The 27,809-nt window shown below is 34.2% G+C and overlaps 1 protein-coding gene and 1 long non-coding RNA gene across 3 annotated transcripts in view; both read left to right on the top strand.

The window, feature by feature from the left end:
* LOC113505180 (E3 ubiquitin-protein ligase CBL) overlaps positions 1-27,809 on the top strand; it is a 78,935-nt gene that overhangs the window by 12,231 nt on the left and 38,895 nt on the right. The gene's annotated exons all lie outside the window — the stretch shown is intronic.
* Positions 169-27,809, top strand: part of LOC113505181 — a 32,831-nt gene continuing 5,190 nt past the window's right edge. The window contains exons 1-2 of the long non-coding RNA XR_003401609.1: positions 169-12,553; positions 16,145-16,201. This is a non-coding gene — a long non-coding RNA (uncharacterized LOC113505181). The remainder of the gene's footprint in view (positions 12,554-16,144; positions 16,202-27,809) is intronic.

The following is a 27,809-nucleotide window of genomic DNA, read 5'->3' as shown; positions in this document are numbered from 1 at the left end:
ATAAAAAGAATAAAAACAAAAAAAAATCGTCCAAAAAATAAAAAATAAGATTTTAGTGTGGGCAACCCTTATCACTTAGGAGGTATGAAAAATAGATGTTGTTCTATTCTCATACCTACCCAATATGTATATAAAATTTCATAAGAATCGGTAAAACCGTTTCGGAGGAGTACGGTAACTAACATCGTGACACGGGAATTTTATATATTAGATATTAGATAATACGCTTTACTAACGCCTAGATTTTCATCTATTTTGTTGTGATCTATCTCATTTTCACACAAATTAACTGACACGTCTGTTAGATTGGTTGACAGAATACATAAAATTGCATAGTTCCACGTAATTCTGCCCAAAAATACATATCCTGTCCACGATCCCTACAATAAAACTTGTTTATTCTTACACTTATAGTTCAAAGAGGTTGTATTAGCATTGATTGCTTTCTGATTGCCGGTTCGTATCCTGTTGTAGTTTTATTTTTGGTTCTCTTATGAACTTGACTTCGCGTGAACGCAAACAGGATGAATGCGTGTTAGAAATACGTTTTGTTCGATGTTTTCAAGTACTCAACGCTTTTATTATTATTTATTGATTTGTGATATCAGGTGTCATAATTATGATTGATACGGTGGTTTTGAAATAAGTTGGACATAAATAATTTTCAAGGCCCAAAATCCGAAAAGTAAGCAGTTTTAGCTTGAATTTTGGTAGATCCTCACCATTTTTTTTATATCTTTTTACAGCATTACTATGCCTTACTCATCTATTTTTATAATCACTTAGCAACAAATTGTTTGTCCGATCGGAAACACACCCGATAAATACGCTCGTTTCTTTTGAACACAATGATATTATTTTTGCACATTGACTTTTATGACAAATAACATTTTATTTACTCCTCAAACGGTAATATAGTTACGAAACGTTTCTTTTGCGCGTCATAAGTTATTATTGGAGCATTTTTATAACGCACTAAACGTTAACGGTTTTCGTGATCGCGTAGAGACACGACCAACTTACTTTTGCGGTTGACAGTGCCGTTAGCATCCTTGTCATTGCATTGGTAACCGTCAATACTGCCTTAATTGCCTTGCAATAATGCTCTGTTAAACGTTAGTACCGATTTTCGTCATCGGCAAATGTATGTTGGTTCTGCAAATGTCAAGTTGTGTGCTGACATTTGAGATCGTCCAGTCGCTTGGAAAATGTCGGTTTGATCGTCGATACGGTTTTGAGTTACTCCAAGGCTTTGTTCACTAGGGTGTGTTAGTATTGAGTAGCTTTAACTCAATTAAATTATAATGCAGACCGTTTCATGAGTATATTGAATGCTTAGCTGTAATATTTTTAATGTCGAAGACTCCTTAATTTATTTGAATTTAATAGGAACTATTTGGAAGCACCTGTAGTGTTCCAAGAAATTCCAAGCGAATGCTCAGTACTCTATTATTTTCTCGCTTTTTGATAGTCGGATAATATCTGATAAATAATTTCATCACAAAACACCCAAAGCCATACTTACCTTTTTTATGAAACAATAGACCACAAAACTACCAACAAAAACAGATAAAACAACAATTCACGAACTGAATGTAATCGAATAATCTATAATTGCTTTTCCCACAAAAATACACTGAATTTCGTAATACATTACCAATGAAATACTACACACTAATACCCCTTTAATATCGGTACTCTTCCCTGAGTTCTATAGCTTGCCGACATAATCAGATTTACTCTGACTTGAATAGGTGAAGACACGAAATCAATAATTACGTTACCGAATATATCAGATACTCTTTTATGTGGAATGTAAAAAGGAAACCTTGGTTCGTAAGCTGATTGCTGTATTCCGTACCTAGTTGGGAGTAGAAATTTCTTAGTATGTGATCTTATTAACAGAATATCCGTTTCGTTTTTTTGATGTATCCTAGACCTTACAGATATGGACTTGTGTGCAGAAAATTGTAGTTTGTGAAGTCGTAGAATTATGTCCATATTCCATACCGTATATACCCGAATATTCGCGGTAGCCCTTAATGTTCGTGAAAATTTTAGTTTAGAATAAATAAATTAGATTTTTGCGCGTCTGGATATTGAACTATTTGCCTTAGACCTAGCTTATTTATAATTTCGTGTTTCGTTTTAATATAACAGGTTGGTCGACTTGCCTGTTATTTAAATTATCTAAGTTATGAATTGGCTACTTTCACGAGATATGTTTTTGGCACGATAACGATATTTATTTATAGACGTCCTGTGTACGTTTGGATTTTCTTTTTACTGTTCGGGTACACCCATGGTATTTGTAGGCAAATATGTTGCATAACATATCATTGGTATGTTTGTTTTATCTTTCATCATTAGAATTTAGACGCAATATAGGTTAGGATCGGAACTTGTTACTTCGTAAAATTCAAATAGATCAGTCTGCAATGGAACGAATTTTCGAATGTGACTATTCAATATAACAACAAAATTCTACAGCAAATGAATCTAAATACCAAATAAAGGAAATGTCCAACGTAAACAAGAGTCTACATAATGTTCAGTTATTTTTCAGTGTTGTGTTTCATGGACAAAACCATCAATAGCAATCAAATCAAGTCCTTCACATTGATATATAGAGGGAGGGCTTAAACGTTTGATAAAGCTGTTATCCTATTTGATTCCGGATGGAAGGGACATAAAATACATAAAGAGCCTTTTTTTTTGTTACCGGTCTGAATAAACTGTGATTTAATTAAATTATTAAATAAATTTTCTACCTCATCTCTCGTCACTCTTCTTTTCTTCTCTTCAGACTTCTTCAGTCAGATAATTTTGAACTTGATTTTAACGCCTACAAAATAATGTTCTATCTTTTCTGTCTATTTCGGCCAAAATATAATATCCGAGAACGCTACTTGAGTCACGGGCCTTATGAGACGTTTTATATAAAATATCCTTGCATTTTGGGTTATTGTGATATAAAATTAATATCATCGATCATTTTCGTCGTTGAATTTTAATCATCCACCGCATCCAATTAATTTAAAATATTGCTTCGAACGTGATGACAGCACTCATGTTGTGCCTGTTTGTTATTAGCATTTTCATTACAGACTCGTGTTGATGCCGTATTAAAACCGATCTTTTAAGCACTTAGAATTAATTACCCCAGACCCGCCTTCTAAGTGGGAACTTAAGATGGAAATTGCTTTTCGTTGTTTAAAGAACCATCAAATTTTACCGTCTTAAAATTTTGGGTTATATCGACATTCTATTTAATACACTACATTATTTTGTTACGAAATTTAGGAGAACAAAAGCATTGTGCTATAAAGAAAGATAGAGCACGACCTTCAGTTAGATAATCCTATGACACAGCAGTCACGTCCTGAAATACGTAATCCTAGTGAATGAAATACTGGAACATTGTAGCAAAGATTCTCAATGCCAAACTCTTTCATTCATTTCTTCCCATGATGCCATTAACATTCCTCAAGGCGGAAAAATAAATAACAATAAGAATCCATTTCTTTTTATGGCATTGTTTTTCTATGACGCTGAATCCCCTTTGCCATGTTAGACCATATGTTATTTATTTAATACAATCGTTCCTACCTCTTCATCCGCACTAAGTGTAATAAATGTCCGTAGTTAAAAATATCATTGCTGACTCCCGCTAAGCAATAAACCAATTGAGTCTGCCTTTGCGAACTTAACCCCTCGTAAAATTGTAATGATACGCTCCACTTGCAATTTTTAAAACATCCCTTGTCATTCAAATGTGGTCTTTGATTTCAGAGGCTAAGATTGAATTTGGATTAGGATTATTTCGGGATTTCAGTCCAGTTTATCCGATATTTCAAATTCAACCTTAATGCTTTGGAAATAAGAATAGTTTTAGTCGTCCCATGTTTCTCATTCATTGATTCCTTTATTTTACCTTGCGTCTTGAATGGAATATTTTTGCTACCATTGTGGGAACTTCATATGTGTCGTACTGGACCTGTGCCAAGGGATTTCCGTTATCGAATACAAACGCCACTTTTATGCTTTTTTCGATTTCGTTATTTATGTTCATTGTACTCAATTCTGGATTTGGGTGTTCGAATAACTGAATGTTTGGAAACTGTGAATTGACTTTGATCAATGGTGAATGGACGGACGGGGGACACACGATGAACTGAGTAACCAACTTCTGTTTTAGTTTTATTAGATAGCACAAACTTTGTATTACTTTTATATTTGTTATTGATGGAAATATCGATCAGACGGGATGCTCAGGCGGGATTAGCTTTATAAACAGCTGATTAATGAGCGTGCATGTTAAAAAGTAAGTGTAGGTACCATGTAAGTACGTTTGCTCATTATTTTTGCAGTAATCTTTCCAATACTCAAATCTACATTTGTGATACCCGAGGGCGTATCGTCAATTTTCATTTAAATTCGGTTTCTACACCCGCCATTAACGGGGATTTGACATTAACGCGGATTATTACATGATTTACAACCGAATGTTTATTCATAACTTAATCAATGTTATAGCACTAAACCTATGTTCAAGTATTTAGGTATTGTTTATGGGTCAGATGTCTATGCAGTTACTTCTATACCTAATTACGTAGGCTGTTGTTTAAAAGTACCTATCAGGGACCTGTTTATTATTTTAAGTTTTGTATGTAGTTGATCATTGACTTAATTGATATTTGCTTTTATAAAGCTGAGTATGTCATTTATTTAGTGCTTTATTCTATTCGTATAATTTTTATTTGCATAAAACTTCCTCATTCATTTTATTTTGACGTATGTTATGAATACGATATTTTACTTCATATGAAACATTTTATTCATTATACACATGCTGTTTTCTTAATTAATTATAATCAAAACATGCATTAACTGAAGAAAAAGTAATACAATTGAGAGGTTGTGTGTCAAAATAACTCACTGGATTATCCATTGTCCAGACTTGAGCCAAGAGACCGTCTAAATGCTTCTTTTTCTGTGACCTCTCTTCAGTACCATAACGATTATAAATCTCAGTGAAGCAAGGATTATTGACGAAAAACTTAGCCAAAGAGTATAAGTCTCTATTCAACAGAGTTATTTTTACAGATATAGGGATCTTCAACTTATTGACTTCATTGAGACCAGATCCTTCAGAACTAGTAATAGACATGGTCATATTACCATTCTCATCAAAGCTGACAATATCTAAATAACTGATGTAATGAGCAGAAGATACATAGGTAAGTTGCTGAGCAATTGCTTGTTGTTGTGGACCTGAAGATGAGGTAGTGGGGGAAGTTGTTAAGAACTCTACTCTGTTTCCTTTCGGTTTTGTACTTTCTAGAATCTTCATTTCCAGATTCTCATTTAATTTGCTCACACTGGCTGCCAGATCATCTATCCTCATAATTCCATAGTTGCCGCTTACTGCCCACGGAAATATCTATTCTTAGATACTATACCTAGAACATGTCTTTCCCGTCTCTAGCTTTACAATGTTGCTAAATTCACTAATTGACCTAAGTTATTTTTACTTCATATTATTAGTGTCAGTTAGTCTTATTACATAATATTGATATTATTTTTATGTGTTTTAATCTAATTCTGAAGCACTGCTCAAGTCTGCTCAACACAATTTAATCATCAGTCAAATCTCAAGTGCTAGTTTAATGTGTAAGCCTATGATTGCTTCCTTAGTCTTGTGGACCTATCACAATCGGAAGCCGGATTATTGGCAATATATTAAAGACTGTTTTAAGACTAAATGTATATCAGTTTTGTTTTTACTTCAAACTTTAAGTACGCACAATATCTCGTCATAATTTCGTTTCGTGCGTATTCTCACTCATTCATGTCTGAAATTTGCGTCATAACATTGAGTAAACAATTTTAACGTTGTTCCGATCATAAAAGAACTAGCCAAACATTTCCTCAGCTACTCATGATATCGACTCACCAAGATACTCACCTTTTATTAAACTTATAGTAAATTTATTTTATTCATTCACTCACGAAATCAATATATGAAAGGGTATGACGTAACAAGAAGCAAAATACAGAAAAATGCGCATAAAATGGCAGTGAGATATATTTGTATGACGTATCAAGAATATTCTAACCTAACCTGTGTATTAATAGTAACAGGAAACGTGTCTATCGTAGTTCGCGCCCTTGAGTCGACATTCGCGGTTTTGAGCGCCCACTCGCACATGAATGGTAGAGCTTCATTGATACATAGAGAATGGGCGTGTCTTGTTTATTAATATCTTTTATTCGACGCAACCATATCGATAAATGTTTATAAACGCTCATTCATTTTGATCCCATTCAATAATATTGTTGTTTTGTACCATAATATTTGCTTTGAATTTTGATAGTCTCGTCCATTTTAAGGGAATATTGAGAATTTGATTACTGAACCCTCAATTCACGATGTGTTCGTTGTTTTTTGTCGGTGAATTTCGTTTACTTTGTAATGTAATCGTGGTTGTTTTTGTTTACGAGGGAATTTTCGTTCGGATTGTTTTTCAGTGTCGGGTGCCTTGGAGAAAATCAATCATTGTTGAATCTAACGTCAAGCTTTTCCCTGGGGCTGTGTGAAACACGAAAGTAATCATGTTACCGATATTCTGAAGGGAAAAGTAGTCCTTGAGACGTTGACACAGTTGTGCTGTAATGAAAATCAACGACACTGAGTGACGTAACGAGTGAATGAATGAGACCGACTTAACGTTCTGTTCTTTGAAGGGTTTTCTGAAAGGATGCAATCGAAGACAAAATTTCTGCCATGAGGTAATGAGTCCACATAATTTATGTCGCTTCTTTCGCGGCTGTCCCATAAAAATGCAAATTATAATAATTTCTTATTACATTATGAATAGCTTTCCCTTTATAACGGTAAAAGAAGAGGTGAACTCCTTGTTAATTTAGAAACCCCACATGCCCTTTATAAACACAATTATGAATTCCGAAACTCGTTTAATTAATTTATCCTGTAGGCTGGAAGATAGGTGCAAAGGCAAACGTCCCATGTGATAAAATAGTCCATGACCATTCTCTGACTCACCGTTTCCTTTCGTTTTACTTTCCAATACGCACTTAGCGTCTGACACAATATCCTGTATATTTTAGCATTCGTTTATTAATAGTACTTGCAAATAATGGTTTCTGGTGACTGGTGTTTGACGCAGGTGCATAATTGATCGCAGGTGTCTAAGAAAAGCGAATTTAAAAAAAAACTTTGATTTCATCGCGTTTTGTTATATAAATTTTCTTTCTGAGTTTAATTTATCTTAAAGCTCATGGTCAAGGGCAACAAAAGAATGATATTGTACTTAAGTTTAGGGTACTAATTTGAGTCGTCTATATCGTCACCCCTGACGTGACGACCACGACCACTCTGGCAAGAGTGTAACGACAAGGAAGAAGAAGAAGAAGATATCATCAATACTCATTTTTAACCCTCTTTACCTACTTTAAGAATCTTTTCATAAAACGAGCTCATGGTGTCCAATAAAGTTTCTGCCAATCCCTCTTCGATCCGTTATGAGAATGTAGATTAAAGTTCTGCCTTATATGACTTTTAACAAACAGGCTACCAACGAAAATGTTGACTGTAAGCTTTATTCAATTGCTTTAGGAAACAACATCTCACACAAATTACACCTGTCTTATCCTCTCATGTCAAGGTTGATATAGTTTTGCATAAATCAAATGACGGATAATCGTTACGCCCCATTGTGGTACTGAGTATCTGATTCAATGATGATTCAATATTTTCAAGAAACGTCTGCAAAATGCCCAGCTTTTTGATATAAGCAGAAGTCTTTTTTCCTGTCTCTTCAAATTCGGCTCCAACAAAACCGAATCTGTTAAGTGTTAATCGAAGTAAAATATTTTTTACTCCAGTTCTCATACCTAGTCCTTTTTGAAGTCAATACGCTCAAGCAATGACTAGTGCAGGGAGTGATGCCACGCGTCAGAGTACGCAAGGCCTTGGTCCCCACGTATTTCTAATTGAGTGTTCATTGATGACACCTACCTGAATTACTTATGCTATCATATTTTCGTGTTATCATTATTACGTTTGTACCTTCTATCAGTAGAATACCAACGGATGTAACATTAATGACAATTATCTATATGATAAGCTATTTTAGTCTTCATTCTATTTAATTCCCTATGATAATAATGTTTTACCTTAATGACATGACTGCTTTTATTTATTGAATGAAGGGAAACAAAAATACTCTGATATAGTTGTCACATTCATTTTCGTGCAATATAATTTACCTACTGGTTTGAGAAAAGGCTACATAAAGCTTCTCATACGCAATCAATGTACGCAGATTTTATGACTTGTACGCAGCGAAAGTCGTCATATCACAGGAACACCATTGTAAAACCATAAAACTACCGCATACTAGCTCTATTGCGGTATCAATAAAAATTGGGATGTTTAGAATCAACCCACACTGCGTTATAACTAAACCCAGGATGTTACTATTTGATAAAACGCAACTACGCGCGTGGGATATCGGTTGATTGTTTACGTCCTTTCGCGACGCCATCTTGGATTTTAGTGTTTTTATTTTCACGAATGAATGAGCGATTTGGATGAATGAGCGAGTGACTCATCGTGGGAATTGTTTTAAGCCAATTTGTGCAATTGAAGTTGATTGTGCGGTTTTGTTGGCGTATTTTTATTGGACTGGATATTGGGATTAGTTCTGCTGGCATGCAATGGATTTAAAGGCAAAAACAAAATATGTCTATAATACCGAATTACAGTGTGATTTTTATAGTCGTCGTAAGAGATTTGACTGTGACTCTTGGATTGAAGAAGGACCTAGTAGTTTCAGCCTCAAGATTCTGACTTTCACACTTACCCCGAAGCAGATTAAGATAATTCTACGGGGAAAAAAGGTTATTTAATTTTTCCTTAGTGTTGTTATCAAGTAAACATGGTTAAGTATCGTAAATAAAGAAATACCTGGTATTACTAGTCTTCTCCATCTGAAACAATGTTAACCGAGCACATTTTCCAGCTCCACTCTAAATCAAAGAAACTAAACGTACGTTTCGAAGTATTGAATTGCTTTCAATAAGAACAGCGAGACCAACAAGAATATCGACTCGTGCCTTGTTGTTATTAGAAAATGTTTGTTTTCCGTGGCTCTTTGTGAAATTGAAGAAAAACACGAGGTTTTCTAAATTCAGCCATTAGAATTTGGTCGTAATTTCAATTCGACAATAAATAATGAATTTGATGTTCCCGCAATTTTCTGATTACTTGGCCTTATGTTGCTTCGGTTAATATATCTTATTCAATACTCTACTAGACATTTACCGATACATATTATATCATTCCCGTCCATGTGGTAGATGCTGAATACTTGTCAGTCATTTTCAGAATTTTTTTTGCTCTATCTTATTTGACTACCGGTAATTTTGAAATTGAATTTTGGTAATATTTAGTCAAAAAATAACTTAAGAAAAACCTGTTTTGTTTACCCTCCTCCCATTGGCTGTTACATAGGTAAATGGTATCAAAATGGTTCCATAGGTAAACAAATGCACCAAATGCTGGACAGCACGTGAATAAAGAATCCCAATTGCAATATCGCGTAACAATTTCGGCATCATGACAAAATTGCAAGTGGCGCCACAAGAAAACAAGAACATCAACGCCCATAATTATATTTAAAAACGACAACAGCGATCAAACTACTATAAATACACAATACACTGTTGATTGATGTTATCATCTAGCCAAAAAGCACGTGCTACCTAATAATACCAGATAGACTTCGCCGGCGTTCTGCAGTCTAGACTAAATTCCTATTCTTGTATGAATGGTCTTAATTCACATTCGCTGTTTTGTACGCGCACAACCTTGTTCGAGATACTTGCCAATCGGCTGTTACTATTTTAGTTTAGTAGGTCATTAAACGAAACGTGCGGACGATGTGTTGGCTCGTTTTGGGGTTGGACACTTTGAAAGTATTATATTGATCGTGCTGTTGGTAGGTTGGGCTTGGGAGGATATGGAATATTAATTGATCTAGAAAGTTTGGTTTTGATTTGAGGTGGTCCCTTGTGTTGTAAAACGTGTAGTTTGATTTAGAACGAGAAGGGCTCATCTCAATGTTTTATTCTATCTAAATTATTTTATTCTTCTAAATATGTAAGCATGTCGACACGTTCTCCTGTATTTTTTCTTAATTCATCTGATACATTGTAAAGTTTTTCTCCTTTTTTTACTTTTTGCCTAGGGATCTGTTTCCACTCTACGTTAGATGAACAGCAAGAGTAAAAAAAAAACATCATTATAACCCCTTATCTTTTCAAAACTGTAACGAGTAACTAACAGCAAAAATATGACTTCCTTAAAGTTCTTGACGTGCCGGTTACTCTAGAGCTAACAAGCGCACTGCGGATTTAGCGAAAAAAAGACCACAAAGCTGGGCTTTTTCGATGTTGCTGCACTCTGACTGGTGCGGTTTTTCAACTCGGTTAAATAAATATTTCGACTAAAACTACTGGACATCGTTACTCTCTAGATCGGAATGTATTTTGCTTTAGTAAAAAAATATTATAATGAAGCCTTGCAATTATTAAAGAACATTTTTTGTTGGGCATTGCTTCAAGCTTTAATACGCTGGTATGATGTCACTAATACAATCCCTAATACTTCCGCCACACCCTGTTTAATCTAATTAATTAACATATAATGTGACTACACCTATGTGTCAGCGAAATTATCTCGTAATTAATTAATTACGACTTAATAATAATCTCTTTAATAACAAATCACAGCCTGATGCAAGCAAACAAACTAATAGGATTTCTTTTATAATGGCCCTTTGCAAAAATTGTACTTTGAACCAAACATCGTTATTGTTGCTATAACGTTTACCTTTGCCGCAATTTCATGACCGTCTGTGAGCAACTTTCAGTGGCAATGGCATTGCCTTGCACAAGGAAATTGAGGGAGTTTCTAAAATCGTTTGAAACGCTGCTATTGTTGTCATAACAGGCAACTTTAAAAATCGGTGTAATGTTTAGCAGTTGTTTCAATGTGTGATCACAAGATCTCGAAATTCGAATTGTTATGTGTGCGCAATCCAATTGAAATAGGTTTTATGTAAAAAGGTCAGTTGCCAGCTGCTTCTACTCTACTAATCCTCTGCAAGTCTACTTTTATACCCGAAGAACTTATACGAGATTTAAACATTATTCAAACTCAAAACGTACAGTATTCATCGCTGTACCGTAAATCGACATTGAATTTATGTATCGGACATGTGAAATCGCCACTGATTGATTCCCACCGACGGAGTGAATTCACAATGACTTAAAAAGAACAATAAAAGTGCACCAATTTGTGTCCCGATGATAAATGCAGTCCGTTTAAATTCAAACAAAATAAATCCGTGTTCGCGACCCGTATGCTCGCTCTCACGGTACCAAGATGCAAGAGTTTTCCAACTGTGAGACACTGTGTTTCCGTGTAAAGTTTTGTCTTGTTAGCGATATGTTTGAGTAGTTTTATTTATTCCTACTTGGGACTTGTATGTATTGCTTTGAATGAAGATTTGTGTTGTAGTAAAATGTAAATATTTCCAACTTCATTATGTTAAAGTTGGTAAATATGAGAATAAGGATGAAATTTACAAACCGAATGGCTTGTAAATGTGTTAAATGAAATGAATGAAAAAGATTTCAATGAATGATATTCTCATGAATAGTATGAATGAAATGTAACCGAGAGAAAATTTAAAGCATTTGAATAACACATCCATCACTTCGACGCGCCCGCCCGTTCGGACGTTAAAAAACAACAAATACGGAGTCTAAAATAAACAGAGTACAAAGTCATCGTAATGCAAAGGTCACGCACTGTTCAGTCTCCCGCCAAAAGAGCAAAAAGGCGCGACCGGTAATGGTCGCGTTCGGCGTCATCTGCTCGACGCTCGCTGTTTCCGCCGCGGCCATGTTGGATTTATGCCGGCTAAAAGTATCAGCATCCGTGTAGCCCTTGCTGTAATTTATATTATTTAATTGAGTTGTTAAGCATCGATGAATTATCTCTTATTGGACTGAATTCAAAAGGGTCTGAATAATAAAATTTCGTGGCTGCCGTAATTTGAGGGATCGTTAAACGGTAGTCAATTTCCAGTTTTGGAGCTGACAGCGCTCATTTTTGTATAATGAATGGCGTCGTTCCTAATAAGTATCGTTGTCCTTTTATCTGTTATACAATCTGCAACATGAAAGGGTGACTCATCGGTACATACGTGCCCAATGATCCAGAACTAAAAAGGCTGAATGCACAGTTTCCCGCCAAAATAAAACGATGACCGGTAATGGATGCGTTCAGCGTCATCTGTTCGGCTCTATGAACGCATACGTCCGGTTCCGTTGCAGCCATGTTTGATTTATGGTATCTTTGTACTCGTTAAACAGTATCGTGTCGACAGATTGAACCTTGAACTTCCAAATAATTAGACCTGTTATTTTCCCAGATGAATTGATGTATCTATTGAGCTGTGTAAGTTCTCTAATGATATAGGACATTCTTGTACACGATGGATGGAGTAAAATAAGAAAAGTGTCAAACAGATCTTTTTGTAAGGAAATTTTCTCAGGTGTTACTCAAAGCCATTAATCCAATCTAACAATCGATTCCGCGTGGTTATAATTATATCAATACATCCATCGATTTCGTTAACTATGTGAACTGAATCGCGTGTTGAGAGTTCGCCTACAATCAGTCTTTGTTCAGATATTAAGTATAGCTCTAATTAGCTACGTTTCGCCGACAATAGGTATGTTGCACGATTGTTCTCAGAACGAAGAGATGTTTATTTTTTTACACGTCTTTGTGTATTTCGGTTTACATGTTGTTGAAGGTATTTTCGTAATTATTTCGTTAGTGTGTGTTTTAATTGTTGTAGTACGAGTTTTTTAGCTTTGTTTTTTTTTTTGTTTTAATGCAGTTTGGGTTTCGTCATTATAATTAGAATTAGGCTTAAACGTTTTGTAATTACCTTGTGTCGTAAATTCTTGGTTTGTTATTTGGTGTTTACTGTAGTGACTAAATAAAACCCATTAAGCACTCACATCTTCATTACTATTATTACTACATACAAGACCACATTTTTTTCTTTTGTCCTGATCTTATGCTAGGTCTTGCTTGAGTCCTGTCAAAATCTTTTTAGTTTTTTGTCATATTTCATTAATTTTCATTGTCCCTATTTTCAACGTTGGATTTAACCTTCCCAGCACATAAAATAGACAGTTACTGTTACAAAATCCATGCCTGTGACACTGTTGCAGCAAAGATCATCCAAAACAACTTACCAATGTAAGATTCAACTTCTAAAAGTTAATTATGCATCACCAATCAATCTTGCATACAACTTGGCAACCGATCCAAGGTACAGCTCCTCGTTAAAATGTTGCATCAACTGCAAGTACCACAACACAATGCTTTTGCGCAACTCACTTAGTGATACCGCTAAATTAATTGTAGTTTACATATTCTTGAGTAAGCAGAAATATTGTAAGAATTTACTATTTCTTATTATATTGAGTTTTATAAAAATTACTAGCTGTCCCGGCGAACTACGTACCGCCTCACAGTCGATGATCACAGTGGAGACAAAATAGTAAGGGTGGACAACCCTTATCACTTAGGGTTATGAAAAATAGATAGTAGCCGATTCTCAGACCTACTGAATACGCATATAAAATTTGGTAAAAATCGGTTAAGCCGTTTCGGAGAAGTAAAGTAACTAACATCGTGACACGGGAATTTTAAATATTAGAAGTTACAAATGCCCTTGTTTCGATGTTTGATGGCTGCCTACTAAACGAAGTGGAAGAATATACCACAGGAATGCTTGACGAATCTTGATTAGGATTCAGATAAAAAGTAAAAATGTAATTATGACATTATTTAGGTGCGTTTAGTTATGATAGTCTTGGCCTCCATACAGTGTATGCTATAAAAGAAGCCTCAAGGTCTTACGTTAGAATATAGTTAATATTCTCCTCATAGACTCTTCATAAACAATTCAATTGATTTACTCAGGTAATTGAATAAGATAATATTGTCACAATCGTTGACTTATTTACGTAAACGCATGGATGCGTGTTGTTTGCGTGACCGATTCGCTTCTCGGTTTCCATTTTGCAGTAATTTAGCATTATCTGTCATTGTCTTGACTACTATTTTACGAAATTGTAAACTATTCATAACTTGGAAAATTGGCAAATATAGGGAAATTACTAAGTCTGTCAAACACGTAATATGTACAAAAAAAAGCCTAGTTGTTCGCTTTAGACACGCAAAAGACGTGCACGGCAACTGAAAAAGTGTTTTTGGGGTCAATGTTAGAAAACCATAACATGTATACGCATATGCTTAGGTTAATTTTCCTTTAATAGTAAATTCGATCGTAGCCTGGTTGTTGCCTTCATCCACTTTTCAATTATGTTCCAATTGTCAGTTAACTCTCGTCCATTTTATTATTGTCTCAAAAATGTAGGTTTCCTCGAAAGTCCAGTGGATTTCAAACGTTTGCAAATCGAATAAAACGGAATGTGAAATAAAACCTCTAAATACGAAGAAGATTAATGTTCTTTTACAAATTATATCCAATTTAGTTTGGACGGCCTGATTGATTCGTGTCAATGAAACCTCCCTTTTGTACAAGTTTTTTTGACCTGTTGTGTATTTTCGTCTATTTCTCGTTCATTCAGTAGCTAAGTGATCCTATATACTACGTTATATTATATTAAAACGAAAGTAGTCAAAGTTTCAACAATAATATTGTAGCGATAAATTCGCTCAAGTTTCGGACGACTTAAATAGCCTTTCTAATCTTCACTCAAAATGTTAGTTGTTTAAACAAAGATGATTTTCTAAGACAACGTTGAATAACGAATCAAAAGGTACTTGTTAATTGAACATCGCTCTATAAACAAGCAAGCAAACGGGTTATTCTCGCTTAGATTTAACAAAATCTAAAAGTGAACTTTGTTATATCCTTTGATACAAAAGATTTAATTTTTGTGCGCTTAAAATCTCTTTTAAAAATGTTTTCATATAATTCTCGAAGTTTCTAAATGGAAAAAGTAAGGATTGTATTGTTTCAAGCTTTTCGTAGTACATGGCTCTTTGCGAAAATGGAACAGAATTTCTCTTAGCAACAACAAATGAAATTTAAAAGTGTAAAACCTTTAAGACGCAGGCGACTTTAAAATATGTATGCCTATTTAGCTACTTAATGGTTCCTGAGATGAGCAAGAAAATTAAGCCACAGTAAAGTACCGTATTGTGGAAACGGTGCCTATTTTTTGTTTTCTGAATAACATCATGAGAATGGATTAGGCGATGTATTTTTGACACTAGTGAGTGTAGTCCGAAAGACCGAGCACTAGGTATTGTGGCCATGTTCGGCTGAATTAATTGATTGATTGAGTGCATTACATTGAATGTTTCTCTTGAGCATTTCGTCGAAACCAAACATAATTTTTAAATTGCGTTTTGACACAGGTACATCAGGTACATCTATTCTGTATTTTTAATGAAGTGTTTACACCCCAGATGACGTTAAATTTAAGCTACTCCTTAATTTCTTAGATCTCTTAATCTAATCTAATACGAATTTGCAGTTTTTGTTTAAATCACCTCACCGAGCAATCCATCAACAAGTCTTTCTTTCAGTCATTTAGTGACTTAACTGAAAATTTATTGATTTCATTAATTTGATATTAAGTAAACATTACACTAAACTTACAATTTGTTTGATAATATCATTCATTTATTACATAACCGCAAGTTATTCTAGCCCTTGGAGCTAAATATGTTCGTATTTCACTTGATTTCTTCAGGGAATGTCACTGGGGCCAAGCGAGTGTAAAATTTATCTGTGCCATTTATATTAGTGTGTTTTTATTAAACAGTTTGATTAATTTTTATACAGCTGAGTTGCACATTGGAATTATGATTACATTTGGTATTTTGTCCATTATTTCCTTTTCCTTCTAGTTAATATCAAGGGGAGGTGAATTTATGTACGGTCGTTGAAAAAAACTTTTTCCTTTAATTAATGTTTACTTGTTCTTGTTTCAGGTATGTACGATTGATCATTGGATAGAAGTACGATGGAGTTTGATTATTATTATTAAGGTAAGGAATTAATAAATTTTACCAATGCGATTCGCAATCGTTTTCCTTATTCTAATTTACCTACCAAATTTTCATCATGCATATAACCACTAGAGACTGCAGCCTAAAGTGTTATAGGTTTTATAAATTTTGTAGTCTGTTAAACAATGATTGCTTCTAAACACACGAATCAGTGTCTCCCTCTGTTCCCTGTCATTTTATATCATTGCAAATATTATACACTTCGATATTATCCCATTCATCTCCACTTGTCATCTCATCATTCACTCCTTTTCCCTTATCATCTTTCACACAGCTACGAGGCAACTTGGAACACAAAGCACCTAGTTAATAATTAACTGTCTCTCCCTAACTGTGCCATGCATTGTCAACACCGCAGGTCGCACGTCACTGCAGCTTAACTCAAACATTCTAACTTGTTTAGTTCAACTCCACTGCCGCGAACTGAGTTAGCTTTTGAACTAGGATTTAGTGAAGTTTAAAGTCGATAGATGGAGTTGGAGCTTAATATGATGGTGAACTTAATGGATCATGCTCGTTGTTTTTCAAGCTGCCTTTTGTATAACCGTTTACTTAATATTATGAAATACCGTTTAAATTTGGACAGTAGGCTGTTTGTTTACTAAATCTCACCTAAAGTATTTGAGAAGTGCCATTGAAGAAGTGAAGACTGAAAAGAAGTGGTGACGCAACGGCAGATGTTAGAACATGGATGTTCCTTTCGAGAGGAAACTAATGTTTGCACCCATTCCTAAAATAAATTTCTCATCTATTAACCTCTAGAATGATGTAGGTAATTACAAATACACCGTTTATAGCATTATATTACCGCTCACGATTCTATATATTTGTAAGGATTAGATTGCAAAATAACATATTCTGTTATACCCTGCGGACCTGCTTCAGGGGTTGGTATATAATTCAATGTGAATATTAGCTTAATTCTATTATAAGGTAAATTTCATTATTTATCCTACCAGGCTTAACAAATTTCATGTTTATTTTGTACCTATTCATAACGTTAAATTTACAATACATTTTGTGCCTACAAATTTGTGCCAATAGCTATAGCAACCAATTCGTTATATGGCGATGGTCGCTTTGGGATGTCGATTGCCGTTAGTCAAGAGCTTGCCTCTTCTCGTATTGACCATTGTCTAAAAGTGTCTACATTATTACAAATATAATAGGACACACCTTTAATTTGCAACAAAGGTGCGAACCAAACCTTCGAATGTATCATCACTCTTTCACGAATCGAAAACTTCGTCGGGCGTTCATACGACATGGCGATTCGGATTTTCAACCCCAAAGTAGGTTTTTAAGGAACGTAAAAAGTTCTTGGTTGTGTAATGTATCATCGCATTTTTCATTCTACCTGTAAGATTGTTAAACAAGGAAGTAAAGAAACTTGCTTTACATTATCATCAAAACACGTATTCTACGTACTCTGCGAGAAATTCCATGAAGCACATATAGATGTTAGAAAATAATCTTTGCTAACCTTGTTACCACGTTCTTTTCCTTTGTCCCTGGAACATGGAGTTTCTCTACGTCTCATTAAACTCGAGTAATTACAGCCAGCCTTTTGTCTTACTGTCTCCTTATTACATTCGTTACATAAATGTCATATTTCTTTTGTGCTATATAATTATTTCTTCGAAACCTAAATTGCTTCGGGGTTCCTTGTTACGACATATTTTTTTGTCAGCTTTGTTCATCTGAAATATGAAATGCTAAATGTAAGAGTTTACATTTACAGTTTTTTTCGCATGTGTTAATTGGTAGGTATTAATTTATGATAGTAGTTATTGTTTATTTATCCAGAGAGCTTAAACATTATGCTTAATTCGGTTATTTGAAGTATCCTCATGCATCGATTTTTGAGCCGTCTGTAAAAGTGACACTGCTTCTATCGTTAACTCTTACTTACATTCAACAGCATTCGCTACATTTTATTTCGAAAAAGATCCGTCTTTTTTAAAGTGACCTGTCTTCAAGAGCTAAATATCGGCCCTTTTGAATATCACTTGTTTGTCCACACAGACAGTAGCAAAGGACTTGTAATCCGTCAGACTTTACGAGTACCAACAAGATTGTGGTTGGATATTATTTAATAAGTTGTTATCTTCATGTAACTCCTACCCTTCATTGTGGACTACAAAGGGAGGGTACATGACGTCAACACCAGTAACAATCCTTTGAAAACATTATATCGTGTCAAATACTTTCAAAGGGATATGTTTCTTTGTATTCTTTCAATAGATATAAAAATAAAATGGTGAGATTTTGTACCTCATTATTTGAACGTGTATAGAGGTTTCTGTTGTATTGTAGCTACATATTCTAAACTAAAATGTTCTACTGCCCGATTAAGGCGTTCCTTTTCTTCTTTAACTTGTCTCTCTCATGAGACGATAGTGACTTGTTCAAGTACTATTTCTAGATGACGCTCTGAGTAGTTGACTAAAATAGTTTTTTTTTAATACCACTCCCGCATTATGGATTTTATTGTTCGTTTTTCTTGCTCCTCGAGGCCTTCACAAACACTTTAGTCACATGCACAAAGACACAGATTCAGGAAAATAATTCGTGAATCACACAAACGTTTCTCCTAAGCGGAGATCGAACTTGTGACACGTCGCACAATGGCTTTGGCGTGTCAATCGCGTTATTTAAACAATTTCAGAGTTATATGAATAAGATTATCTATAAATACTCAACCTAATCCCAGTGTGAAAGTCCCTTTTCAATTTGATAGTTATTTACAGTACAAGATAAACGGCCGACACTCCGCTTTTCATACTAACACAGGCACGGAAACTCGTGACTTTCGATTACCCCATAATATCTACATAAAGCCATTTATGCTGTTATTATGTGACGTAATGTTAGCACAAGTTTCGCACGCCGGGAATGTTAAGGAAAGAACCACAGTTATTCCATTATAAAGTTATGATACAATCGACCGCACGTATGAAGTGGAACTTTGTTACTGGCAGCCTTTTCTCGGATGTAATAAAGTTGATTTTTGTGTAGTAATTAATAGTGTAAGGTAATGTCCTGTATACTTACTTCAGGAGTTAATGTGGTTTTTCTGCCAAACCCAAAACGTTAAATAGTCAAGAAAAGATAAGATCAGGCTTTATGAAAATATTCTGTTACCTGTTGCAAAATGTATATAAAAATACTTTGGAATAAATATAAGCACATACATTATTGTATTGTACAAAAGTACGTTTATTTTATTATGGAGAATGAAAACATTTTTGGGAATGTTCATGTCTAAATATACATCCCTTACACATCGTGGGCGTTATAAGACATCAAACGAATTTTCGTAGGTGGGTAGTTTACTTACAGTTTACAAAATGTATTTTACTTTGAAATGATTTATTTATTTTTATAATAAAAATCAAAAATATGGAAGTATTTAGACGAATGCGATGAGCCTAACAATATACTCCAATATATCTTTGGAAAGAGGTAGGTAAGGAGTCTAGGAACTCCAAAAACAAGTAAACCAGTCTACTCGTTCCTCTAATCCGACTTTACGACACAATTACCTACTAAATACCTTTGGTGTTGTAGCTTTCCTTAGTTGTCAATCTACTAAAATCACTTCAAATAATTACTTTCTCTTACATTCTGTTTTGTAACAGACTTTGGCGGATTGACGTCGAAACTTATCCTGACTTGGGGTATTAAACATGCAGTCGAAAAGCTTTCGTTGAAACATCGAACTCTAGTTAAATATTCTACTGAAGGAGAATTTGGAGGGTCAAAGTTTGTTCGAGCTTAAACTTCATTAAATATAGCTACAGCATCCTTACTATATAGTTTATATGTATTCCATTCGATACATTTACAATTGGTTTTGGGAATGTAATGTTTTCTACCCAGATGGGAGCTATAAACTTTCGTTGGTCGAGATTGTCATTTAGATTTTTCCGTAAATGTATTTGAATATCTGGAAATTTTATTCCGATGTTGACCAAGAAAGTATTATCTTTAGAATGTGGCTCGGAATTTTATATATCCCGATATGCTAGGTCCTAAAAATAGATTTCTTTATTGGCCACTTAAGTCTTTTAAACAACTAAGAAGAATGCAAAATGCACCACCTAAGACGAATCTACTCATGGTATAAAACTATAAAAAGCCGTTAACCAAACTGTTAATACCAACCATAAAGTAATTAAAATTATAACCAAACAGACATTTCATCGCACAGAAACATCCAGGAATTTAACACAATAGCTTTTCACGAAGCATATTAATATTTTAATGGCTTCGATTGAAAGTTGGTTCCATTCAGGTCTGAAGCCAGACTTCAATATTGCTCAGGTATTTGGAATTCTTCCTCCGTACCTACCAGAGATCGGTGAATAATCTTCATTGTTCGCTTCCATTATGTCATGTATATCTAGAAGTATAGTTAAGACATATTTGTTTTAGATGGAAATCCTATCGATAAAAGGTTTTCTATATTTGAGCATTCCCAAAATCCGTATGTTTCTATTTGTCACCACTTAAATGTACTACGTAATTAAGAAAAAAGAACATTCTACGAGAGTCTTCACTTCCCGGACTTGTTACCAATAAAAGAAAATTACAAACATAAAAATAACAAATTTCGCCAACATATTTGTAAGGTCTCCTCAAACAAGAACTTTTAATTCAAAGTTCCACTTTTCTTCATGAACGTATTCAAGAACTTCGGTTATCTCGATTTTTTACTTCTTAATGTAACTAGAATTTTTCTTTCAGGTAGATGGATGGTTGATTTTTTGGTTTACTCTTAAAGTTTTTGATACTTCCTTGAAAGTACATAAGCCTAGTCAGGTAGTTTCTTCTTACTCTTAACTCTATTTAATATAATGTAGTTTGTTTGTTTTAACTTTCAATAGCCTCATGCTATCATATGACGTTCATGCTTTTCTGTGGCTGCTTTACTTTTACACTCTCAAATGATGGAGACTAATGAGCTGACTTAACATTAGCATCTCATTGAGCTTCGAGTTTTCCAAGATGCTATGGTTAATGAATTAATATAATTATTGACTTTTATTAATCATAAGCTTTATCGTTTATTTATAGGATATAATATTATCTTTTCGCTGTATTGGGTTTGAGGAAACGAGGAATTGGTTATTATTGGGATCTCACAAAACGTCATAAATAAAATCTTCATTGCATAGATTATACTGTCAGTTTAGCCGGGAAACAGACCAAAATTGCATAATGATTGAAGAATTCTAAAATTTTACTTTTCAACGACAGTTCATTGAAACAAGTGAGATTTCAGTTATTATACGTCTAAAGATTCTTGTAAACGATTTATTTATAGATGTTCCTTTATACCTACGCATGGATTGACAAAGGTCTCGTAATAAAGAGATCGTTCACCTGTAGGTGTATCGTAGGTTTTCTCATCTTTTCTCTTTTTAACAATATTTTCTAGAACGTGTTCTAATTATTAACGTTCTACTATACTATCGAATACTGTACTATAAGATTTAAGCCTTGTCTTTTGTAGATGATTAACTTTAATGCGAAAACTGCTGCTGTATTTTTTTTGGATAGTATAGCATAATGCTACAAAAATTACTACTTTCGTATTCAAACATTAGGAATCATATTTAATAGGAGCACCCTTAACCACGTGTTGTTAAAAGAATGGCAGCGAAATCGCCAAAGCACTGTTATGAAAAAGAAGGCAAAAAATATTGTCAGATAAATACGCTATCCAAGTTTTCTATTATCTAAAACCGTATAGTATCCGATAGATATATAATATCCGACTTCTTATTAGATAAGTACTATTTCCTGTGTTTACTTGATTAGTCAGATTTAAGATTTATGATCCGATCACTAGAATTCACTTGGTCAAATATTCGCGTAACAATTAATTTGTTTTTCCTTATTGTTTTTCCCAACGGTCGAAATAAATTTGAGAGGTTTGATAACTTTTCTTACTTTTACCTTTCAGCGGAATATATCATAATAAGATATATGAAGCCTCCTTCGATACCTTTTACCTACTATTATGGATACAAATTAGAACCTTACCAAATATGCCTTAGCCAGGTATTGATATATAATTGATAACTAATTTTTCGGCGATTAGAGAGAAAAAAATTAAGAAGAAGTATTTTTTTTTCTTTTAAATAAGAGAAATACAATTTGAATACCTTATTTTTATTCTTTAACAATTCAATCACCACTTTAAAGAACCATTAATAAAGATTTCGAACACTAAATCCTAAATGTCTTCATAAAAAACACGTAACTTCAAAAGGGGCTTTTATTAAACCTCTTTTTATTCGTAATTTGACGACGGTGTCAAGTTAACTGATATTTATAGAGGGGAAGGGCTCATTAAGACATATCTTATACTTGGTACTTTGAATAATAGTAGAAAAGTTTATTACGACACAACTTCAGACTCAAGATTTTGGCTGGTTACGTGAAAAAGTCCTGGTTTTAAAGTGCAAAACATGTTATGTTAGCAAAAAATGTTCATATTTATCAGAAAAAATATGCATGATGATAGCATACACGCTTTGTACACGCATCTTTTTCATGACAGAAATTGTGTATTGATGGTACTTAATAAAAAAATCTGATTTGTGATTCTTGTTCAAATCAAATCAAAATACCTTTTTTGTCTTTAAATGGTAGGTACAAGTGATGCAATTTACAAAAACTAAATTTTAATTCATCAATTCACAGCTGTAAGTCAGCTTCTTCGCCATCTTATGGCATGCGAATTCTGTGTTCGTTAAAAGAAACCGTTCATCCGTGACTGCACTGTATGTCATATGAAGTATTAGAAGAAAGGAATGCGACTTTAATATCAATAGCCGTTTTATCAGACACCCAGCAAAAAATACTGTACTCAAAGTGAATATGAATTAATTATGATGTCCAAAATGTTACTGGTGGTAATGCTATTTTGACCATTTTCATTGTTTGAAAATTAAGATAGCTAGTAATTTTTTTTAAAGTTTTGGTGAGAGGAGATGTCGAAAGCATTTGCTTTTGTCGGTGAGAGTATAAGATAATAATGAATAATGACGGACGGTGATAGATTATAGACTTCCTGTGTTCACATAAACAAATCTTATCACAATTCCTAAAATTGTATCTTTATTTTCCTTAAAAATTTGCGCACAAAGATTTAGTGCCGAGTTAATATTTTTACAACGAAAGATATACCTACTTAAAACCTTATTTTTTCTCCAATATATTAAGGTCTTTAAAAAATCTGAGCAACGACTGTGGACTCTTTTCATAGCAGAACACGATCACACGTTTAATTGAAAGTGGAATTTTGGGTAAAGTAATGGCGTACAAATTAGTATCCTGCATGTGTACTATTATATCCAGGATGTCTTCATGTTTGAATATTCGTGAAAAAAGGAAGACAAGTATTTACATTCATATCATCGTCTCCGTCCCTTTTCATAATAGAAAAAACATTAAAGAGTGCCGTTTGATGATTGCACCCAAATAGCTGCCGAATTTATGTTTCCATTGCCAAAATATCTGAAATAGACGAACCTTAATAACCTTTCAAAGTAGATAAAATTACAACCGCAAAAATAATAGACAATAATAACTTAATTCTATGTTCAAATAGCCACTTAGACCGAACGTTGGTGTATTAGCCAATCATGTAACTGACATCTTTCTGACCGCAAACGACAACCAAAATGATATTATATTAACCAAAGTAATTTGTATTTAGTTTCTCAATAAAGGGATTATTAGAGCTGACTTGATTGATATTTTGGTTATGACATGCGATGGCCTATATTATGGAGTTGAATCGATATAATATACAAGGTTTAGGTGATAAGTGACATGCTACTTTAGAGTGTGGGATCCGTCATGGAGTTTCTTGTCCGTTTTTCTCTATACCTCTGACATTTTGTAACCGTGTAGGTACACTTTTAGTAGTAGGTGCTTGGAAAAACTGCCTACTTGATCAATAACGTTTTTGATTTTTATCTCATATGATCTGTCTATCAGCTCTAACTCCTAAGGTTACAATGACCTTATCATTGTCAAATCGAGACGCAACAAGTCCGTCTTACTATAATACGTTACCGTAGACCCCTGTTTTAATATTCCATTACCTTACTTCCTGAGTACTGAATTCTTCTAATCACGATTCTGACGATAGCTTATAATATACCAAGAAGCTTGTCAATAATCCGGTGATAAAACTTAATCCTGGAACTGCCTTGCCTGCCTTGTTCTACGTATCATCTCATCAATTTGAGTAATATTCTAAAGGCATTAATGAAAACTACTCAGTGGCTTCCTAGCAGTTCCAAGTACGGAACTCCTTACACGAGGCAATCAAATACACAATTTGATTTTTATCATATAAAACCTTGCAGCTTGCAAATGATTGAAAATTTTTACCACGTAATTTCGATTTTATCTCCTTTATTAAAAGCGTAATGACAAATCGCAGCCCATTCAAAAACAGATTGAAATTGCGTGCGACATTCATGAAATACTGATTGGGCCATTTTTGGTCCCGAAATGCAGTTTCGCTCGCTTTCAATACGATCCATTGAAAAATATTCCCGTTATTGATAATATCAATTCGGATCCTCGTCCATTACTTTAAATCATTGCTATAGGATTTGCACAGGTCCTAATTAAATTATCCAAGCATTTTTTTTCCAATCGCCCAATTAGCTATATCTTCTGAACAACCGGTAGCACAAGAAACTTTTATAAAAATATCATCTTTATAGTTATGATTTTAAGGACGATTTTCGTTTGTCATTTCGGAGACAGCTGCGGTATCGATTGTATCATAACTGGTCTTATCAAGTTGTTGACCGTCTGTTTCTATTCCCGTCGTTGCATCGATTGCTACCCATCATACCTTGCAATACCTGTTTGCCAAGACGTCCAGTCTAACTGTGCCATCATCAGTACCGTTACTTACAACAAACCAATATATATTTTATTACAAAGGGTTTACGACTGCTATTCGCTCGCGACTGTATTGGCTATAAAAATTCGCGGTCTATGCGAATGCTTTTGAGTTTATGTTGATTGAATCCGTTTATTTTGATTAAAATATCTATTGTCTGCGCCTTTAGTGAGAGGCAGGTGTAAAATTGAGAAGATTATATTGAGTAGTAAACATTACATTTTTTCTCCATATTCAACAGCTTACTTTTGAAATGAAGGATAAATTATAAAATAAATAAATAATAAATAAATGCGGACAACAACACATACATTGTTCTGAACCCAAAGTAAGTTGCTAAAGCACTTGTGTTATGGAATTCAGATACAACGAAGGTACCACAAACACCCAGACCCGAGACAATGTAGAAATGTGAATTTTTACATTGACCCGACCGGGGATCGAACCCGGGACCTCAGAGCTAGCGACACCTTGAAACCGGTGCTTACGCCACTCGACCACGGAGCTCGTCATGGAGTGGAGAATGATTCAAGTCTATTAAACAACTCAACACGAATTTTCTGATCGGCGAAATTTCTGAACATGTATATACAAAAATAAGAATGGAAGTAAAGTATATTACCTCCGCCATGCATACACGAAACTACAGCAGTCTAGTTTAGTATTCGAGCTCAATTTGGTTAGCTTCCTTATGAGACACCACAGCTAATAATATTTTAACAGGCAATTTATTTTTATTCCTATTTTCATCTCTCAAATATACAAAAGACTTCATCAATTTAAAACCTACTTCTTGGGTTTACATGAGTTTCATTGCTTAGACAGTAAGACGCATTTTACGGTCACATGAGTATTTCATTCCGTTCTGCGTTGTAAAAGTGGTTTACTGCTCAATCTTTTACTTACCTATGTAAAAGAAATAGGTGTAATTTTCTTAAAAGGTATAATTTCGTTAAGTAATAGCTTTAAGCTATTAATTTTAGTTTGCGTTTCAAAAGCTTTGCGTTCTAAGTTAATAAGGTTTCTATCAGTGTCATTTGGTTATTAAGTAATGTATTTATCCTGTCATGAAAACATGACATATTTTTGACTCTTGTCAAAAATTTACTGTTGGTTGAGAATGAAAGCGGACAAACGTTATTCCTTTCGAAAAAATTCGTAGATGTAAAAAAAAACTCGCAATATCTAAAAAAAAAGTACAATTCCTCAATCATGAATCAGATAAAAACGAATCGAAGATACGCTTTACCCTTTAAACGTACTTAAACGGAATAAATTAACAATAACTCTACCTCGATTACTCTTATTTGCATACCGTTAGGAAATTATCATAAGATTAGTTTGTTTCATGTTACCACAGACTACGTAGTTAGTAGAAGGTCTCTATTCTTTTAGGACTCTTCATCTTTCTATCCTTTGGTTTATATGCCAACTGGTTGTTCGGGTTATAACCGGCGATAGGCTTCAGAAGTGGCTTTACACACACACTCTTGATAAAATTCAGTTGCTCCTCACGATGTTTTCTTTACTATTAAATTAATGATGCCACGGTTTACTCACGCGTTTTTATCGGGATTGCGACGTGAATCCTCAGCGTAAGTTTATGAAAAAAGTGTCCGAATGGGTCTGAAACTTGTCGGGCAATCTCGTCTATATGCGTAATTAAATCATTTAAAAATGTTTTATCTTCACGAAAGTTGCTATAAAAGTTATTTTTTTTACTGTTTTCAGAAGTGACAAACAAAATATTGTTTTTTTCCTGTCAAATACCCTATCATGTTGTTATTGGTGCCGGTATTTGAACCACCTGTTACATGACAGTCCTTTTAGCGTATCAGGGCTTTTAGCGTCGTAATGCAAGGCTAAACTTAAGGGTGTAATAAAACTCGATGCTCGCAAAGCTATAAAGTAAAAGAGAATAGTGGAAACGTTCCGGCTCTACATCCATTTTCTTTTCTTACGAGTGTCTACATCCATATAAAACAATTAATACATGTGATTAGGGAAAAACTTAACGAAACTATTTTTTGAGGTAACTGATTTTTTTCAGGATTTTGAGCCAATCTACAACTATAAGTAGATAGGTTCAAACGATCCCAAATATAAACATGATTTTTAGACATTAGTCCTTGTGTTAATCAAAGTTTCTACTTATGCCCAAAATTATTGAACCATCTTGGTAACATAATTTTCCCATTCAGAGATAAAACTACTGTCTCCATACGGGAAAAACCATTCACAGAAACATTATTAGCGTTAATTAGAAATCAAATGAGCAATAACTACGATACATCTTATCTATTTCAAACGGAAACATAAGAGCCGATTCAACATAATTAACAATATACGTATCAATGAACATTTCATTTGAATGCCTTCACGACAAATGATTAGTAGTAAATGGATACTCCATTTGCTTCGTAATCTGTGTTTTGTCTCGTGTTGCGTTTTATCGATAGATTTCAATCACGTTACTTAGGCATACTTCATTGGAGTCTCATGTTACGAGGGAGCGGTCTTGGAAAAAGATTTATTTTGTGATGTTGTGATGTTACAAATCGATTTAGTATTCCATTACTTTTGGGTAGAGTCGTCTTGATGTTAAAATCGAGTGTCGTCGTGACGTAATTAGAATTACTGTCTTCG

This window comes from Trichoplusia ni, chromosome 24, assembly GCF_003590095.1.
Source record: "Trichoplusia ni isolate ovarian cell line Hi5 chromosome 24, tn1, whole genome shotgun sequence".
Lineage (NCBI taxonomy): Eukaryota > Metazoa > Arthropoda > Insecta > Lepidoptera > Noctuidae > Trichoplusia > Trichoplusia ni.
The sequence above is the reverse complement of the archived record's forward strand: the minus strand, read 5'-3'. Positions and strand labels throughout refer to the sequence as shown.